Here is a 21,204-nt window from a genome sequence, read left to right on the forward strand (position 1 = left end):
AAAGTCAGTGAATCAAGTTTATTGCAGAAAAGGACACAATATAGCAGTTACACTACAGCAAGGCGTTCAGCCTTCTTTCTGGCCCAACTCTCACATCTGTACATGACTGCTGGGAAAGCCACAGCTTTGACTAGACAGGCCTTTGTCGGCAAAGTAATGTCTCTGCTTTTAGGTTTGGCATAGCGTTTCTTCCAAGGAGCAAATGTCTTTTAATTTCATGGCTATAGTCACCAACCACAGTGATATAGGAACCCAAGAAAATAAAATCTATCACTACTTCCAATTTTTCCCCTTATTTGCCACGAAGTGATAGGATCAGATTCCATGATCTTAATTTTTTGAACGTTGAGCTTTAAGCCAGATTTCCGCTTTCCCCTTTCACCCTCATCAAGAGGCTCTTTAGTTCCTCTTTGCTTTCTGCCATTAGAGTGGTTTCATCTGCATATCTGAGGTTGTTGACATTTTTTCTGGCAATCTGGATTCCAGTTTGTGATACATCAGGCTTGTATATACTGTTTCCTAATCTCTCTTACTCTATTCCATTAACCTACTTTACTTTTATCAAAGCATTTACGACCTGAAATTATCTTGAACTCACTAGAAGGTAAATTCTGAGATGAGAGACTTTGCTTGTCTGTTCAGTGCTTAGAAAAGCCTTGACACAAAGCAGATATTGAATGAATATAAATTATGAAAGAAGGGTATTTTTATTCAACTTTATACTTGTAGTTTAGTGGATGAAGGATACACCATTATAAGGAAGAATAAATTTACCCAGCTACTGAATTGGTGTTTTACATTTAATTTTGTTTTCAAAGCTGTCACTATTAGAAGCAATCCCTCTCATTTTTGTAGCTAATCTTGGCACAAATCTTTTGTTATTGCCTTGATTTAGATTTCTAGACAAGAGACTGATGGATCAAAGGGTATGCATAATTTAAATGCTTTCATATACTTTGTCCAATTCAGATGTAGAACCTTTTTTTCTCTTCTATTAGTTTTTCCTGACATATCTTGAACTTTTGCCAACATTATGTATTACCATTATTGCTACCAGTTTGAAAGATGGAAAATGGCTTCCCAGTCTGCTTATATTTGCATTTCTTAGACAATTAACAAGTTCAGACTTCAGTACAGTGATTTATGAATTACTTATTTATATCTTTTGCCAGTTTTAATGGGGATACTATCTTTTTCTTGGGTGTTTTCAAATAATAAAAGCATTAATCATTTGCCTGTCATGTTATATTCTTCCCAGTTTGTAATTTGCCTTTTATACTGTTGATTTTCTCATGATAATCAAACTTAGTTTTTCAATTTCTGGCATCTCCATGAGTTTATGCCAAGAAATCTCAAATAGTATTTTTATGACGTCTTCCTTTTATCATTTTGGTTTTTATTGTGTTTCTTGTATAATCTTTTGAATTGACTTTCTTTTGAAAAAGTACTTAATATATGGATTTCTACACAGCGTTTCAGAAAAGACCACTCATGGTATATAACTGTGAACTAAGAGATGTTGACTGAATAGTGTCGTCAGTTGGCACTGCAGTTTAAATCTTACGCGGGCGGTGCTGATGTATAGATCAGATCAACTTAGAAGCAGGCATCTACTGACTGTCATGCTTATCCCTGAGCATTTTCTTTAGCTCCTGTGAATCGCATGTTCTTCTTCCTCTCCAGCCTCCTCAGCAAGCAGTATACTCTGCAGAGAAGTATGAAGACGGAAGACAGGGACGCCACTGGAAAGGCAGTTGTGTCCACTGATGTCTGACCCTATCTGAGGCGTGTGATGGAGCAGAGGGCAGGGGCCCAGGGGCTCCGAGGACAGGCCTGCATGAGTGCGTAGGGTGGCCCTGACCATAAGGGGGCAACATGTTTTCTAGCACTTCCTGTTCACGAGGTGAGAAATGAGTCAGAGAGAACTTCCTTTCCACGAACCTTAGGCCTTGCCCAGGTGAGATGCTGGCCGTGGAAACACAGTCCCTGTTGGTGGGTGGACCAGAGAGGGCTGGAGAAAACAGCCAGAGATGCAAGTCAGAGACGTCTGGGTGAAGGGCGCTGAGGGTGAGCGCTGCACCGCCTGGGAAGGAAGGTGGGAAAAGCAGTCCAGTAGTTGATCATGTGCAGAGGCGCCCTGGGGTGACAGTCAAGTCCCTGGTTTACTCAGGACGGCACCAGTGAAAGTAAAATGTCTCCTGCCCATTTAAAAGAATCAGAAAAGAGAAGGGAGCTGGGTGGAGAAGGCAAGTCATATCTTCCCTTCCTTACCAGCACAACTAGTGCATTCAGGAAAGCCCACACCAACAGATTAATTTCTGTTTAACTGGGAATGTTTTTCTATTTCTTACTAAAATTGGATATCTAAAGTATGGAAAGTTATGGAACTGGGACCATTTATGGAAGAATAAAAAAGACTGGAAAACTTTCTATCACTCTAAAAGTGAACTGAAAGTGACTTTTTATTTCCCCAGCCTAAATCTCATTCATGTGTAGGAGAAAAACATTTCCCACACAATGGGCTTGCAGTCTCAGTAAGGAGGAAAAAACTATTGTTTTTTGATCCACTGGAGATCCTGTTTCTGCAACATAATGAATACAATCATAACCATGAGCTCAAATCAAAAGAGTACCTTTCAGAAAGAAAAATTTTAAAGGTGGCCAAAATTGCAAGGAATTTCATCGCAGTGTGTGGGTGTGTCAGTGTATGGATAATTGAACCTCTTGATGAGGGTGAAAGACAGCCAAAAAACTGGCTTAAAATTCAAAATTCAAAAACTAAAATCATGGCATCTGGTCCCATCATTTCATGGTGAATACATAGGGAAACAACGGAAACAGTGGCTGACTTTATTTCTTGGGCTACAAAATCACTGCAGATGGTGACTGCAGCGATGAAATGAAAAGACACTTGCTCCTTGGAAGAAAAGCTATGACCAACCTAGAAAGAATATTAAAAAGCAGAGACATTACTTTGCCAACAAAGGTCTGTCTAGTCAAAGCTATGTTTCTTCCAGTAGTCATGTATGGATGTGAGAGTTGGACCATAAAGAAAGCTGAGCGCCAGAGAATTGTTGTTTTTGAACTGTGGTGTTGGAGAAGGCTCTTGAGAGTCCCTTGGACGGCAAGAAGATCAAACAAGTTCATCTTGAAGGAAATTGGTCCTGAATATTCAATGGAAGGACTTCTGCTAAAGCTGAAACTCCAATACTTTGGCCACATGATGTGAAGAACTGACTCATTGGAAAAGACCCTGATGCTGGGAAAGATTGAATGTGGGAGGAGAAGGGGATGACAGAGGATGAGATGGTTGGATGGCATCACCGACTCAGTGGACATGAGTTTGAGCAAACTTCAGGAGCTGGCGATGGACAAGGAAGCCTGGTGTGCTGCAGTCCATGGGGTCGCAGAGAGTCGGACATGATTTAGCAACTGAACAACAGCAACAACATAATTATTATTTGTGTACCTTTCTGTTTGAAATAAGATACACTTTAAAGAAAAAAAAAAGGGGTCTGGTTTGCCAGCCTTAGCAGAAAATGAGTTTATGAATTTTTCCTCGGAAAGAGCACCAGAATCTTAACTGACCACAAGGAAATGCTCCTGGTGAAAGCTGACGGTTCCAGGCTTCCTGTGAACGAGATGGTCACTGAGATCAGCAGCTGATGATATCCCTGGTCTCGACGGTCATTCCTGATGCCTGGAGGTAGCCACGCATCTTGCAACAGTTTTTTACCTTGAAAGTGGGCTCTGTTCCAAGGAGTGAAGGATACTATAGCGTCTCCATTGTGAATCTTACAGGCGTCATTTCCCAAACCATCCCTGCTTCATCGTCGGCATGAAACTGCCAGGAGAACCTGCAGCAGAGGTGAGTTTCCTCCTGTCCCATCTGGGTCGCTCCTCTTGCTTTTTCTCCTTTCCTCTTCGGGCAAATCAGCCCTCGTTAAGTGAAGCAGCTGTCCAGCCGGCTGGAGCCTGGTCTACAGCCAACCAGCCTTGCCCCGGAGGTACAGAAGGAACGAGAAAAGGGGAGAGACGCCCGAGAGGAAGATGCTGGAACTCGGCTCAGTCTGTCTCACACTGCTGATGCCGAGCTGCTGGCTCGGGCACCCAGAAGGTGACTTTGATGGGGGAGCTAAGAACACCCCAGGACAGGAGGGGCCTGGGATTAGTGGGAGAGAACACTCCTGAAGTGAAGGCATGACTTCAAACCAGCTTCATCTGGATGCTGCCACAGAGCCACAGGGGCTCGCTGTACCACCCACCGTGGATTTGCAAAGAGGCAGCAAGTCTGGATTTCTATGTTTATTGATGTTTAAATATTGCCCCTAATTGAAAGGACTGTGTGGTCTAACGCATGTGGGCCACACGGAAACACACCCACAGGCCTGGTCTGACTGTGGATGACAGGTTTGTGATCTCAGAATGCTAAGACTTCATTCAGTGGATCCAAGAAAGCCCGAATTTAGCTTGTGAGAAGTGTGTGTGGTATAAAATTACAAAGTATGAATATATAAGATGTACAAACAGTGTAGGTTCCAGTTGATGTCTACAAAATTATTCCTTTTTTAAAATTTTTTATTGGAGGATAATTGCCTTACTGTGTTGGTTTCTGCTGTACAAAAATGTGAATCCAAATTATATGTATTTCTTCCCTCTTGAGCCTCCCTCACCCTTCCACCTCACCCCTCTAGGCATTCAGAACACCAGGGAATCCTCAAAGCATACCCCGGGGGCCCACCAGAGTCCCTGAGAATTTTCACTGTGCGTTCATTTCTGTTTCTGAATGTTATGTCCATGTGGAACACATTACTATAGTTTATAGGCTTAAAACAGTGCAACTTTATTATCACACGATGTTCCTGGGTCGGAAGTCCAGACACATGGCTGGTTTCTCTTTGGGTCTCCCATGGCCACCACGAGCGCAGTGTCTGCAGAGTGGCGGCTCTTCCTGGCGGTGCTGGTGGTGTGCGCTGGCGGACCTGGGTTTCAAGCAGCTTTAGGGCTGCAGTCTCGTTCCTCGCTGGCCTTGTTCTCAGCTTGCAGTTGCTGTCTGTGTTCCTGGGCACATGCTCCCTCCATCCTCAAGCCGGCAGCGGTGGATCAAAGCCTTCTTTAATTCTGAGCTCCCTAACCTCCACTCTCCTCTTCCGCCAGAGGAAACGCTGTGAATGTCAGGGCCCCTGTGATGAGACGAGCTGCACTGAGGGAACAATTTCCGAAAGGAAGTCAGTCCTGGGTGTTCATTGGAAGGACTGAGGCCGAAGTTGAAGCTCCAGTACTTTGGCCACCTGATGTGAAGAGCTGATTCATGGGAAAAGACCCTGATGCTGGGAGGGATTGGGGGAGGGAGGAGAAGGGGACGACAGAGAATGACTGAGCAACTGAACTGAATTGAACCGAATGGTAGATTAATGCCACTCCTCTAAATGCATTTTTTATTTGCAAAAATAAGATATGTTAAATGACAGTGATTTAATTATGCTCATTTTAAATTCATTAATAAATATAGTTTAATTTTTCCTTTAATTTCTAGCACAGTAAATATTGACAAATTTAACCCACATCAACAGAAACTTCTTGATGCTCTCAATAAATTTTGTGTAACAGAGTGCTAAGGCTGAAATGCTTGAAAAGAATAATAATAACATCATGATTCCCAAGCTACCTGAAGACTTTAACAGTTTTTCTCTCTTCCAAGATTTTTTCTTTTTTTTGGCGGCATGGCGTGATACGTGGAATCTTATTTCCCCAACCAGGGATCAAACTGTGACCCTGCATTAGAAACACAGTCTTTACTACTGGACCACCAAGGAAATCTCCAGGACTTTTCCTTAACCAATGTTCCACATATTCTTTTCCCCAAATGACCAACTATTTCGTGTTAGTCAAGACAACTTTTACTTCTTCTCTTGCAGAAAGCCTCTTAAGACTTACCTTCTCCCACACTGTAAAAGGCATTTCTCTTACCTGGTTCTGCATCTCACTATTTATACATTAAATAACAGTACTTGCAATGTTTATTGCTGTTCTTGACTGTCTACTCCATGGGATGGCAAGATGCCACTGCCTCATTTTCATTAGGGACAGGATTTTAGACATTTTCTATGATTACATCATCAATACCAGCTCAGTCCTTGCATATGGACTTTGCTTATCCTCATCTTCTGTTTCCTTTCCTTGTTTTATTATCTCAGCACAGAGCATCAGGAGCCAAGATTCTAGAAGGGCAATTTAAATCCCTTCATAAGCATATTATTCTCACCAAATTTGTTGCTGTGACATTGCATGTTTATTGTATCGATGACTACCCAGAAGCTGACATCTCAAAGAATTCACCCTTCACTGAGGGCTTTACCAAATGTCGCCACTGACAACACACACACAGCTCTTTACTAGAGCAGGCATACATTCTGTGGAGCACAATGGTAGCCTCAGCTGTGAGACCTGTCATTTCTTGAGGTTCTGTTTCTTAGATGGCCACCTCTCTTGCCCAAAAGGAATCATTCCCTCTCAAGTTGCTGCCTGGCACACTGATACATGCCTGCTGCTACAACTCTGTCTTAAGACTCAGTTCCATGTGTCACTGTGCCAGCTTTCAACTCACGCTTCCTGGGGTGATCCTCCTTCATCTGAGATACTCAGGAGTTGCTCAAATGTCATGTTGTCAATCATCTTGTAGACACGCCTGTATCACGATGCTTAGTTTCATTGCTTCAAGACCTTGTCATTACTCATCTGTTGCTGTGTGCTATTAAACTTTAGGCGTAAGTGGCCTGATAGAACTTCTTAAGAAACTGAAGGTCACATCCAGATACATTCAAGTCTTGTAGTAAAAATTAAAAAAATGTTAAAAGGAGTATTTGTCTTTAGAAACTGGAACTCGATAGTTCTTCTAAGCCTGGTTTCTCAAGAATGTTAAATATTGGAGTTTCCTTGATATATGTCTTTCATTCCTTTGGTCATTGGTTAAATGCCTGAAAGAGAAAATAAAAGCTGCTTTAAAACCATATTATCAAAATACTTTAGCACTGTGAAAATTATGTCATTGGCTCCAACCTCCCACTCACACTGAGAAAGAGAGAGGCAGAGGGAGGGAAAGTACAGCGTGGAAAATATGAACCCAACAGTGTCAAGACTTCCTATGAGATAATTTGATTTCTGACATGCAATCTCAATGAAAATTTTCAAATTTTTACATTGTTCAAAAAATATAACTCTGATATGTTTCAAAATTTGCATGGCAAATTTCATGAGTTTTATGGGGATATTTATAGTGTTTCTTTCCATAACACTTTTATATTTCCTCTTGGATATTTGGACATATATTAAAATATTCTGAGTAATGTTCCCTCGTTTAATTTAGTCTGTACTGATGAGGGATTGTATGCATACAGGATAAGTAGCTTAGTTGAAATCTGAAGTTTAAGTCTATTCTCTTCTATTTAAGAGGAGGAGGAAATGGCAACCCACTCCACTGTTCTTGCCTGGAGAACCCCATGGACAGAGGAACCTGGCAGGCTACAGTCCATGGGGTCACAAAGAGTCGGACACAACTGAGGCAACTTAGTACGCACATGACAAGTAATTGATTGTTTAATCAGACTCACTGTTTTCACATGTAAAGTTGAGATACAAGTAACATAACCCTTTTCTCATAAAACATTGGCATTGCTTTTTAAAAAATATTAACCTATCAGAGGTTCCCCTGATGGTCCAGTGATTAAGAATCCACCTTGCACTGCAGGGGATGTGAGTTCAGTCCCTGGTGAGAGAACTGGGATCCCACATGTTGAGGAACTACTAAGCCCTTGTCACAACTGCTGAGCTCTCACGCCACAACTAGAGAATCTGTGCTCTGCCATGGTGGAAGACCCCGTGTGCCCCAACTAAGACCCAGCACAGACAAATAAATCTTTTCAAAAATAAAAATATCAACCTATTAAAATATATACACTGCTATATATATTTTTCTACAAGCATCCACAATAATGGATATTAAAAATTTAAGAAATTAATACTGTCTCTAAATCTATGTCACAACACTAACTACTTGGCTCAAAAAGCACTTACACAATATGGTATAAATATTGAGATTTTATAACAGAGAATGAGATGGCTGGATGGCATCACCGACTCTATGGACATGAGTTTGAGTGAACTCCAGGAGTTGGTGATGGACAGGGAGGCCTGGCGTGCTGTGATTCATGGGGTCGCGGAGAGTCAGACACGACTGAGCGACTGAACTGAACTGAACAGGACTGAATGTTGTTTCCAGGGCTTCCCATGTGGCTAAGTGCTAAAGAACGTGCCTGCCAATACAGGAGATGAGAGTTCAATCCCTGGGTTGGAAAGATCCCCTGGAAAAGGGAATGGCAACCCACTCCAGTATTCTTGCCTGAAGAATCCCATGGAGAGAGGAGTCCGATGGGCTACAGTCTACCGGGTCACAAGCAGTCAGAGACGAGTGAGCAACTAACCAACAGACAAACAACAATGTTGTTTCTAGCAAATTACATTTATTATCAAGAGAGATTCTGATGTAACCCCTAAATGTACTCAAGTATTTGTATGAAAATACCAGGATATAAAACTGGTTTTTTATAACTCTAGGACTGATGATCTTTCCAGTTTGTAAACCAGTGGCTAATATTATAAATAATAAAGTCCAAGAGGTAAGAGTAGTATTGTTTGGATATATGCAAATCCAATAAGTATCAGTTTCAAGTTCCTAAAAAAATTCATAAGCTGTAGACATTTACTCTCCTCTCTAAGATATAAGCAAAAATCACATTTTCAGAACCGTATATAGATATATAAATGCTAGTTATTAATTAAAATTTTTACGTTAACTTTGTTAAACCACGTGAAATCAGCTATCATCATAAAAGCTCATTAGTGGCCCCAATACGTTATGACCAAAATGCAATTTAAACAACTTTGTTACTTGAATATTTAAACAAACATTTCTTCAATTTCCACTTATTGATGGGAAAACTGTTCACATGTTTGGTCATGACCTTTTCCACAGGACTCAACTGGCTCCCAATTTTTTTTTTTTCTGATGAGACCTGGAGAATAAACACTCCCACCACTCTGCCCACCCAAATCTCTGATCCTCTTAACTTCTCTCATGCCTTGGAAAGAGTAGCAAACAAACAAATGACCAAAAACAAACTAAACAAATATATGACACTCTCCAGATGTGATTTCTGGAAGTAATAAGAATGGTCTGTGATCAGTCTGGTTCTAAGTGTTTTAGAGTCTCTTGGCTCTTTAGATGCAGGCAATATTTCAATATAGCTCTTTTGATTCTGGGACCTTGGAGAGACTGAGGTTTTAGCCAGACCCAGCGTCTGCCTACAATGCCTACCATGTGGGAGACCCGGGTTCAATCCCTGGGTCGGGAAGATTTTCTGGAGAAGGAAATGGCAACCCACTGCAGTATTCTTGCCTGGGAAATCCCATGGATGGTGGAACCTGGTAGGTTACAGTCCACGGGGTCGCAAAGAGTTGGACACGACTGAGCAACTTCACTTCACTTCACTTCAAGGTGAACAAAGGGGCTAATCCGGGAATGTATGCTAAGGAGCGGACAAAGGGAGGCAGCAGGATAGTGAAGCCAGCAGGGCTTTTCCAAGTCTGGGGACAAAGTAAGAGATCCTTTTCTGTACTCTGCTTCCTGGAGCCTTGATATCAAAGCTCAGTTTCTAAGTCATCTGAATGAGCTATTGTGCCACTGTATCGGGAGAAAGTGTTCACCTCCTTGGACACCAATGCTGGTCTGTTACTTTCGGGTCTGAGAGCACCTAGATTTAGGTTCCATTTATGTGTAAGAACAGTGCGTTGTTGAGGAATGTCTTTGTAATCTGGGTTCAAACAATAGAAAACTGTTTGTTTTCCTTAGAAGACACTTTGCCCTGGCCCACCCGTCATTCACGCATAATTCACGGTCCATCAGGACAAATGTCACCTGATTCAGCCCTTCACTCCCTCATCCTTTCAGCCATTCATTCAGTCATCCAGCAAATGAGTGACTTAACAGCATCATCGGCACGGCGATAGCCTGCAGTAGTTTCTAGGGATTCAAACATGAAGGAAAGGAAGCCCTTTTCCTCAAGGACTGGCAAATAACTGAAATGGTGTGATATGACATTGGGTGCAAGCATCAGGTGTTCCTGGATACAGCGAGGGCACACAGGCACGATGGTCATACTGTGAAACAGTGCTGGTTACCCTCTTCCGGTTATACTCGAACTCCAGCTCCGTGTTTCCCTGAATCCTATTTCTGCCCCAGGGAGGCAATTGACAGGCTGTGTTTTAATCATCCATGGGATTGCCTCCTTCTTTGGACAATTAACTTTCAGAGAACACAAAGTAAGTTTGGTTTCTTTTTATCATCTCCACACTCAAAATAGCTCCTCATGTGTCTAGTAAAAGTATAAATAAAGCAAAGTCCATTACCCAGCCTCAGCTGTCTTCAGCTAACCTTAAATGCTCTTTAAAGCATTATTCTTCCAATCCCCTCTTCTCAAAATGACTATTCCTTTGACAAATGCGTAGCACGACGTGTGATGCAAAACCGTTCTTCCTGTAGCCAAAATCAATTTTCCCAGACATCGTTTGTGATTTTCCTCTTACCAGAGCACTGGAATTATTCCCAAAGGGGAACTTGTTTGCTTATAGTCTCTATTGCCTCTAAGAGGGGAAAGCTCAAATTATGGTAGAACTCAACATATGATGCGACACGCACACAGCCATGAAATATTTTTCTCCCTCACCACAGAGTCACTGCTGCTAAATTTATCAGCCTGCCGTGCTGAGTCTGCCATCATGCAGAAAAATAAATAAATAAAAGGCATCATCAGCTATGTCATCCTCTATGAGCTTCCTATTGCTGCTGTAAAAATAATATTCCTAGTGCCTGGTAAAAACTCAGTGTTATTATACAGTTCTGGACGTCAGAAGTCTGAAATGGCTCTCTCTGGGCAAAAGCCAAGGTCTCAGCAGGACGCTATGCCTTTCTGGATGTGCTAGAAGGGAATCCACTGTCCAGCCTTTTCCAGCTTCCAGAGGCTCTCAGCATCCCATGGCTGGTGGTTCCCTTCCACCTTCAAAGCCTCCAGTGGTTGGTTGATTCTCCTATTTGCATCATCCTGACATGCTTCTGCCTCCTTCCTTCCTTCACTTACAAGGATCTATGAGATTACATTGGATCCAGTCGGATAATACAGGGTCACCTCCCCATTTCACAGTTAACTTATTAGCAAATTAAATTTCATCTGCCGTCTTAACTCACTTTACCATAGAAGGCAGCTGAGTTCCCAGGTTCTGGGGACTCAGTTGTGGACATTGTTGAGGGGTCATTATTTTGCTGACCCCACCCCCTTATGACCTGCTTTAGTGTTCTCTCTTATGAAAACCTGTCCAGAGAATCCCTAACAGATAAATTTTCACCTGCTGCACCATCATGTTGTCAAGAAGTAGAGAACAAGTTGATTCTTATCTTACACCTTAAAGAAAGTGGGTCTCTAATCACAGAATTGGATATACACAGCCTTTTTAGATCAGAGCTGTTTATTCCAACAGGGATGGATGAGTTTGCAAATGCTGGTGTGCACTTCCCCAGGATGATCTTGCGTTCCTTGCGGGCTGCTTAGGGGAGGGATGGAGAAATTTGCTTAGACTGTGTTCTTTGGCTGGTAGTTCACGTGTCACAACTGGACGGCTTGGGTGAGAGCTTTGTTGGTGGTTCTTGGTTCCCATGGAGACACCCGTCCTGTCCTTCTGGGACTTGGGGCGGCAGCTGCCTTCTGTCCTCACCACCCTACTGCAGCTCTGCTAGATTTCTTCCCAGCGCTGCTCCCAGTACAAACATGTCAGCACTTTGTAACAGATGGTTCCCTTCAACAGTGAACACAGTCTCTTAATATATCACGTGGGCTCCAAGAAATGCTGGGTGCACATCTCCAAGAGAGGCTGGCTGCGCTGTGAAGCACAGGCTGGGGAAAAGAGTAGCTAGCCTGGGAAGCCTGGGGCAGAAGCCATGGAAGGTGGCAGCGAGCGCCCAGAGCAAACTGCTAACCTGTCCTTCGGTGAGGTCAGCCAAGAAAATGGCACGTGTCCCAGTGTGGCGCAGATCCGCTCCGTATCAAGGGCTTAGACGGCCGAACTTACACAGCTGAATAGAGATCCACGCTTTTACCTGCTGGCTGCTCGACTTGGAGCAAATCACTGAAATCTTTTAAGTTAAATGTATCTGAAAAGGAGAAGTGACAACTTTTGCAGTTTTTGAGAAGAGTTAGGTAGAAAGTACTTTGAAATTGAAAGAGCAAATTAATGCGAGGAACTATTATTCTATTGTTTTTATTGAATATAATGTCACCCAGGCTAAATTAAAATAATCTGAAGTGGGTGTGAGTTAGACACTGGTTCTCAACAGAATCCTCAAAAATTATTTGGAGACATGGGAGTTGTTTTGTGTTGTTACGAAGAGTGGCAATGCACTGAGTTTTAGTGGGTTGGACCCATATGACATAGATGCACTGAAGTTCATAGGACAGCCCTGCACACGAAGAAGTTGTTCAGTGTCCTACCTACTTGACAAGTATCCCACTAAGACCCCTGCAGGAGGCTGACTATCTGAGCCTAAATGTAACGCTCTTTTGAGACATAAAACCTTTTCCTCTGGACTTTAATATCCGTGGATTTATCCAGAAACAATTGCCATGTACGTTGAGGAAGAATGTACTTTGCTGTGTTCAGACATTAAACATACATGGTTTCAGACACTTTGTGACCCATGAACCGCAGCACACCAGGCCTCCCTGTCCATCACCAACTCCCAGAGTTTACTCAAACTCATGTCCATTGAGTCAGTGATGCCATCCAGCCATCTCATCCTCTGTTGTCCTCTTCTCCTCCGGCCTTCAATTTTTCCCAGCATCAGGGTCTTTTCAAATGAGTCGGCTCTTCACATCAGGTGGCGAAAGGATTGGAGCTTCAGCTTCAGCTTCAATCCTTCCGATGAACACCCAGGATTGATCTCCTTTAGGATGGACTGGTTAGATCTCCTTGCAGTCTAAGGGACTCTCAAGAGTCTTCTCCAATACCACAGTTGAAAAGCATCAATTCTTTGCTGCAAAGCTTTCTTTATAGTTCAACTCTCACATCCATACATGACCACTGGCAAAACCAGAGCCTTGACTAGAAGGACCTTTGTTGGCAAAGTAATGTCTCTGCTTTTTAACATGCTGTCTAGGCTTACATTTAAACGTTTACATGTAAACTTTGTTTACAGTCTTAGAAAATCAGTGTATTAACAGCCGCACCTCTTGTGGTATATGTCACCCATCCAACACACATATCCCTCTGTATTTGTAACTATGATATGCACAATAATTTTATTATGAGTATCCTTATTGATGATTTACTACAAAATGCCAATACAGAAAAAGGTTTAAAACTTATTAACTGTTTTCCTCTCTGCAATATAAATTTGAGTGGATACAAGCTTCCAACTATGTCATGATATATTGCATATGCTTTCCATTTACATAATAAAATACATATAATTTTATTATTAACTACATTATTTTCATTTATTCACACTTTAAATATAGAATATGTGTACATGTGTGAATATACATAATGTTATCCATGTATGTTTTCCAAGTTTGCAGGCTGTTTACATTGTTAAGCATAATCATTACAGGGAAAGAAGGAAATAGATTATAACACTGAAAGCAAGAAAATTGGAATTAAGCAGACAAGATTAAATCTGATTTCCAAATCTTAGTAACTATCTGATAATCAGCTAGTATTGACCTGTTGATTTTCTTTTCCTTAAATTTATTGTGGCAACTGTGGCAATAAGGTAAAAATTGTAATATGCATAAATTACTATTTTAATATAGTGGTGGTTATTGATAAATGTATTTATGGTTTGCATTTAGTAAGTCTTATTTTAAGAAAGTCCATCCCACTGTAAAGGTGTTCTCCTATGCTGTTTTTAAACAAAATACTATGCTTTGCTATTCTCATTTAAATTCAGGACTCATGTAATCCAATTGTCTATTGACCATATATTATTTGTGCTATTTAAAAAAAAAAAAAAACTTTTATTTTGAAAGAATTGTAGGTTTATAAAGCAGTTACAAAAATGCAGAAAATTCACTTACTGTCTTTTCCCAGCTTCTTCCAATGTTAATGTCTTACATATCCATAGTGTAACTTGAAAAAGCAGGATGTTGATGTCAATGGAACCCTAGTAACTAAAGCAAGCTTTGCATTTGAAGCTCACTACTCATATGGAGCAAATTGCTGTTTGCCATCAATTGAGATCGAGATCTCTTTCCTGTTCCTCAGGCGGATACATTGCCATCCCTAAACTATGCACTGATGATTTTCCCCTTGGAGGGGACATGACAGTTCTAATCTATTTTTGGTTTTCATGTAAACATGGATCTGTTTCTGGACTTCTTTACTATTTTCTATTATTCTATTTATCAATCCCTAAATCTATACCACTCAAAAAGCGTAACATAGCTTCACAACCACTGCATAGACATACTTAATACATATAATGCACTCAACACATGAGACAACTGCTATCTCCTCCTTCAGGAATGTCTTAGGTATCACTGCACTTCGCTCTTCCATATAATTTTAGAATCTTAGATGACGGATGTGTAGAAACTATGGAAGTACGCAATAGTTTTCTAAATGAGACGCTGTGAATGAACAAAGTACAAGGATATCTTCGATATTTATTTTCCCAGTGACTACACAAAACAGATAGTGGATTTATATTGAAATAGATCTTAAAATGTATTCTATCCTCTGGTGTGTGTACTAAACTTATTTTGCCACCAAAGCTGTCCAATTGTCTAGTTTTATTACATCTCTCTGGAGTTTCTCAGTCTTAAATTCTTCACTAACCAAATATTATGTATGCATTTAACACAGTATTTGTTTGACTATTTCACAAGAGTCCATTATATCTTTTTGACACAAGGCCTCTGTTTCAAGAGTACATATTCAGATTCTTTCCATATATCACGCACTTTCAGAGCTACCACCTTGTTTTGAAACGGCATCATTGTCAACCTGGATTATAAAATAATATCTTAATATCTTCACTTGTCTTACTTCTAATCCAGTCATGGTTGCTTTTTGTGAGTCTATTGATTACAGTGTAGTGTGCATGCATGCAAAGTCCTTTGGTCATATCTGACTCTGTGCAACCCTATGGACTGTACCCCACCAGGCTCCTCTGTCCATGGGATTCTCCAGGCAAGAATACTGGAGTGGGTTGCCATGCTCTCCTCTAGGGGATCTTCCGGACCCAGGAATTGAAATTGAATCTCCTGCATCTCCTGTACTGCAAATGGATTCTTTACCACTGAGCCACCGAGGAAACCCCAAAACGTAGTATATACACAGAGAGACTTTTGCAAAGTATAGATTTACAGCTGGATGTGTATATGCTATATTGAAATGTCATTTTTAATTATCTTACAGTTCAGAATATTTTCTCATTTTCTTTGTCACTTTTTTTTTTTTAACTCATGAGTTGTTGGAGAAAAAATGGCAACCCATTCCAGTATTCTTGCCTAGAGAATCCTGTGGACAGAGGAGCCTGGTGGGCTGCTGTCCATACGGTCGCACAGAGTCGGACACAGAGTCGCACAGAGCAGCAGCAGCAGCATGAGTTGTTTAAAAATAATTAGTTCTCTACCACTGGGAGACTTTCCGCTTACCTAATCTTTACTGATTTCTAGATTAACTTCATCGTGTTCACACAGCATACTTTGAATAATTCCCACTCTTAGGATGAAAGACAGGTTATATAGTCCAGCATCTAATCAGTTCTGTGCCCGTGTTATCTACATGTGAATTGCGTCACAGGTATTGATATTGTTTGGGTCTTTCACATTTTTCCTGATTTTGTTTAAACTCTTAGTTCTGTTGGATACTGAGAAGGGTTCATTAGAGGATTCTCAATTTGGCTTGCAGATGGCTGCCTTCTCAATGTCTGCTCATGAGGTCTTCTTCTGCTGTACATGCTTAAAGAGAGAAACAGATCTCCTTTCCTCCTTCTTCTTAAAAGGTCAGCAATCTTATAAGTTTATGACCTCTCTCTTATGACCCCATTTAACCTTAATTATACCCTAAAAGACCACCTCCAAACATTCATATTGGAGTTTAAGGCTTCAGCATATGAACTTGAGGGGGACACAATTCAGTCCATAACAGACGTTCAATCTCTTGCCATGATAAGCCCAATGTCATGATTACCAGAAACTTGGAAAAGAGAATTCATATGCCATTATCTTTGAGCAATTGTTTTTGCTAAATAACACTGAAGAATGACACTGAACTCCAACTCAAATTCTTCCTGAAAAACTAGTATGATGTTGAAAAAAAATTTTTTTAATGCCATAACAAGATCCCACCTATAGCCCTTATCTGGATCAGCCAGGGTTGAAGGGTAGCCAGGGCTATGAGGATAGCCATATAAAAAGACTCTGTCAGATAAACAGCATTCATAATCAAATATATTAGGTTGTCTTAGAGCACCAGGTGGCTCAGTGGGTAAAGAATCCACCTGGGATGCAGGAGACGTAAGACACACGGATTCAATCCCTGGGTCAGGAAGATCACCTGGAGGAGGGCGCAGCAACCCACTCCAGTGTTCTTGCCTGGAGAATCCCTTGGAGAGAGGAGCCTGACAGGCACGGTCCATGGGGTCGCAGAGCTGGATATGACTGAAGCAACTGAGCAGACAGGAACAGAGCACCAAACAGAAATTTTGTGGCAGGTGAGTGCCTCGTGTGTATCTTTCTTGACACAGATCTAGAGAAGTCATTTCCTGACAAGGGGGAGGGGAACAGCAGAATAAATCTAGATACATTTTAATGCAACCAAAGTCCATATTTGTACTGCATCCAGACTCTGTCATGGTGAGAACCCCAGACATCTCTGCCTTTGAAGAATTAGAGGCTCATAAGGGAAGTTGTGGGTAATGTCAAAAATACAACACAGAAACCTAACTTGCTCTCATTGTGGAGCTTTGGCCAGGGAGCATCTCTCTGAAGGGCTGTAGCTTAAACTTAGACCCAAAGGAGGCAAGAGAGTCATCTAATAGATTTGCCCCAGCAAATGGATCAGAATATGCAGGTCCTTGCTGGGAAAGCACTGTGCATAGTTGCAATAGAAATGAAAGTCTGTCAAATTACTTGAAAGGAAAAACAGAAAGATATTCAGCAATTTTGGAAAAAGAGTCAAAGGCTGGGTGACAGATCATCCGGCCATACCATGGACTTTGTATTTTAAAGAAAGTACCAGATGCAGACCTTGGAGTATTTCCAAGAAAGGACTGCCATCAATCAATAGAGATGCTTAAAAATGACCTGGGTTCTTCGTAAAGAGGAACGTGGAGGGGACTGGAGGTAAAGTCGAAGCATCGGTTGGAGTAACTCCACGCTCTGGGAAGACACTGGGGACTTTAACGGGGGCTTTTGTTCTGACTGAGTAAGAAGTGAAATGGGTATTTTCTCGTGGGGGGAATATCCTTGAAGTTGCATTACAAGATTTTTAGTGGTGAAGAAAAGGTAAATGTCAGAAGTAATTCCCAGGTTTGGTTTGGGCAACTGGTTTAATACAGGTGCTATTTTTGTGAGGTGAGGCTAGGAGATAAATAACAGGGCAAAGTCAAAGTGTGTAAGGAAGCTGGACCTTGGCATAATGGTCTGCCCAAATGGAGAGAAGGCGCTTTCCACAGATACCCGCCCAAAATCCAGCTTCCTCACTCATCACTTAACTCATTCCCCCACATAAGACCCAGAGAAGAAAATCTAACCGCAGCAAGTACACTGCAAGGTGGGATCCCCAGCACTCAATCTGAAAAAGTGCTAGCACCATCACACTGATGCTCCAGCTCAAGGGTTCGCCAGCATGAGAACCAGGACAAGTCCCATGAAGTCACTCTGCAACGTAAGAAGACTCAAGCTATCAGCAGAATAAAAACAAACAAAAAAAAAGGTTTCAAAGAATCTTAATTGAGAGAAAATCCCTTTTGACAAAATCTGTTTTGAATTCTCTCAAAAATTAAATGAAAGAAGGGAGGGAGTTTCAAGACAGAAGGGGCAGATGTATACCTATGGTTGATTTATGCCGATATACAGCAGAACCAGCACAAGACTGTAAAGCAATCATCCTCCAATTAATAACAAATAAATAAAATGTAAAAATATAAGAAACTGCAGCACATGGAAAGTCAATGCTCACTGTCACTAAAAATATTAAATAAATTAAGAAAAACATTAGAAAAATGTTCATGCCACATTTGAAAACATAAGTGAGATAGCAAGTCAGGCCACAACAATTTGCAGTGGCATTTTTAGAATAAGTGAAGTGAAAAAGTGAAGTCGCTCAGTCATGTCTGACTCTTTGCAACCCCATGGACTGTAGCCCACCAGGTTCCTCCGTCCCTGGGATTCTCCAGGCAAGAGTACTGGAGTGGGGTGCCATTTCCTTCTCCAGGAGATCTTCCCAACCCAGGGATCGAACCAGGGTCTCCTGCGTTGCAGGCAGACACTTTACCATCTAAGCCACCAGGGAAGCTCATCTAGAATAAGTACTGAGGCAATTTATTAATGCAGAAAAAGATCACAGGTGAAGTTATCATGTATACCTTTAAAAGGAAGAGAAAGAAGGACATGTAAACAAGGATGAGAGGCATAAAGGGCAAATAATAGGGAAAAAATAACACAAACACTACAATAAGAAGGAAAAACTGGGAAAAGCTTGCGGACAATGATGGTCTACCTGCAATATTCAGAAGAATCAACTGAACGCCTACAGTTAAAAGTCAGATCAGTATATAAATATTTCATAATCAATGAACACTAATTACAAAATATGAGTGAATATGTTAAAAAAAAAACCATAAAATACTTAGGAAATAATGTTACAAATTAGAAGACATTTATAAAGATGTAACTGGGGTCTGAAACACTAGAGGGACTGTGTCCCTGGTATCGAATCAATATGGCAAAGACATTAATTCTTCAAAACTAGTCTACAGATATAGTATAGGCACAATTCAGTCGCTCAGTCGTGTCCGACTCTCCACGACCCCATGAATCACAGCACGCCAGGCCTCCCTGTCCATCACCAACTCCCGGAGTTCACTCAAACTCATGTCCACAGAGTCGGTGATGCCATCCAGCCATCGCATTCTCGGTCGTCCCCTTCTCCTCCTGCCCCCAATCTTTCCCAGCATCAGAGTCTTTTCCAGTGAGTCAACTCGTCGCATGAGGTGGCCAAAGTATTGGAGTTTCAGCTTTAGCATCAGTCCTTCCGATGAACACCCAGGATCGATCTCCCTTAGAATGGACTGGTTTGATCTCCTTGCAGTCCAAGGGACTCTCAAGAGTCTTCTCCAGCACCACAGTTCAAAAGCATCAATTCTTCGGCGATCAGCTTTCTTTACAGTCCAGCTCTCACATCCATACATGACCACGGGAAAAACCATAGCCTTGACTAGACTAAACACAGGATTTTTCATAGAGCCTGACATTAATGGTGATATTAATATATATATATATATATATATATAATGTAACACATGCACATGAAGAGCAGAGTTTATTGTGAAAAATAATGACTGTAGAGTTTTTTCTTTGAGATTTCAAAAGAGACTTTATATTTCGTGTCACTAAAAGTGTAGGATTTCTATTAAGTGAGGAGAGGAAGAGAACTGAAGTTATAAAAATGAAGATATATATTCACTCATGAAGTTCAGAGTCCTTATAATGAGACCAGTGCCTTTATAAGAGACCCCAGGAAGCTCCCTTCCCTTCTAACATGTGACACTGAGAAGTCTGAAACCCAGGAGAGGGTCTTCATCACAACCCCAGCATGCTGGCACCATAATCTGGGACATCCAGACTCCAAAACTGGGAGAACTTCTGTTGTTTTTATTTTTTTTTTCCAATTTTATTTATTTATTTTTTTCAAGTTGAACAGACTAAATTTCTTTAAACAAACTTACTTATACTCCAGAGTCCTTTAAAAACTTAATAGCATTTATACATTGAAGGTATTTGATTTTCTTGTAACTAGCACTTCAAATGCAACAAGCATTTGAAGCAACAAGCATTTGACCCAACAAGTGAAACTTTCTACAGTTCATAACTTTTATAAATAAAATAAATTAAATGTACAGTGAATAAGTTCTCTGAAATATTTCAATATTTCTGCAGGTTTAGTAACATCGTAAAATACATTTCAACTAAAATTCACAAATCTAAAAACCTGTTAGGCATTTTTAGGCGTTTTAAGATGGAAATGAAGACCAATGTTACATCGTAATATGCCAATTACAAATAGTACTTCAAATAGCAAATACTACAGTTTGTCCCAAACTTTAAAAACTATTCATGAACTCAACACTGAACTATTGATGGCTATGAGAATTGTTTCCTAGCCTTTTTGAAAATTTCAACCCATTTACGTTTAAGGTAATTATTGATAAGTATGATCCCGTAGCCATTTTCTTTATTGCTTTGGGTTCAAGTTTATACACTCTTTCTGTGTATCCTGTCTATAGAAGATCCTTTAGCATTTGTTGGAGAGCTGGTTTGGTGATGCTGAATTCCCTCAGCTTTTGCTTGTCTGTAAAGCTTTTGATTTCTCCTTCATATTTGAATGAGATCCTTGCTGGGTATAGTAATCTGGGCTGTAGGGTATTTTCTTTCATCACTTTAAGTATGTCTTGCCACTCCCTTCTGGCCTGAAGAGTTTCTGTTGAAAGATCAGCTGTTATCCTTATGGGAATCCCCTTATGTGTTATTTGCTGCTTTTCCCTTGCTGCTTTTAATATTTGTTCTTTGTATTTGATCTTTGTTGTTCTGTTGTTTTTAAACCACTGAGTCTTGGTATTCTGTTAGAGCAAACTGAACCGAGACAGGAAAGAGAGAAGTCATCCAAAGGACCCAAAGCCTTGCAAACATAGATGCTTTCATCAAAAAGAAGCAATCCTATATGACTTAAAGTTAAAGGAGAAAGACCTGCAGAAAATATTTTCTGTGCATATAACAAAGGAAGAATATGGTAAAAAAAAATTAAAAATTAATTAAGAATTAACATATACATATTGCTATACATAAAACAGATAATCAGCGAGGACTTACTGTA

The sequence above is a fragment of the Moschus berezovskii genome, chromosome 10, assembly GCF_049115385.1.
Source record: "Moschus berezovskii isolate FMDL1 chromosome 10, NW_MosBer_1.0, whole genome shotgun sequence".
NCBI classification, from domain to species: domain Eukaryota; kingdom Metazoa; phylum Chordata; class Mammalia; order Artiodactyla; family Moschidae; genus Moschus; species Moschus berezovskii.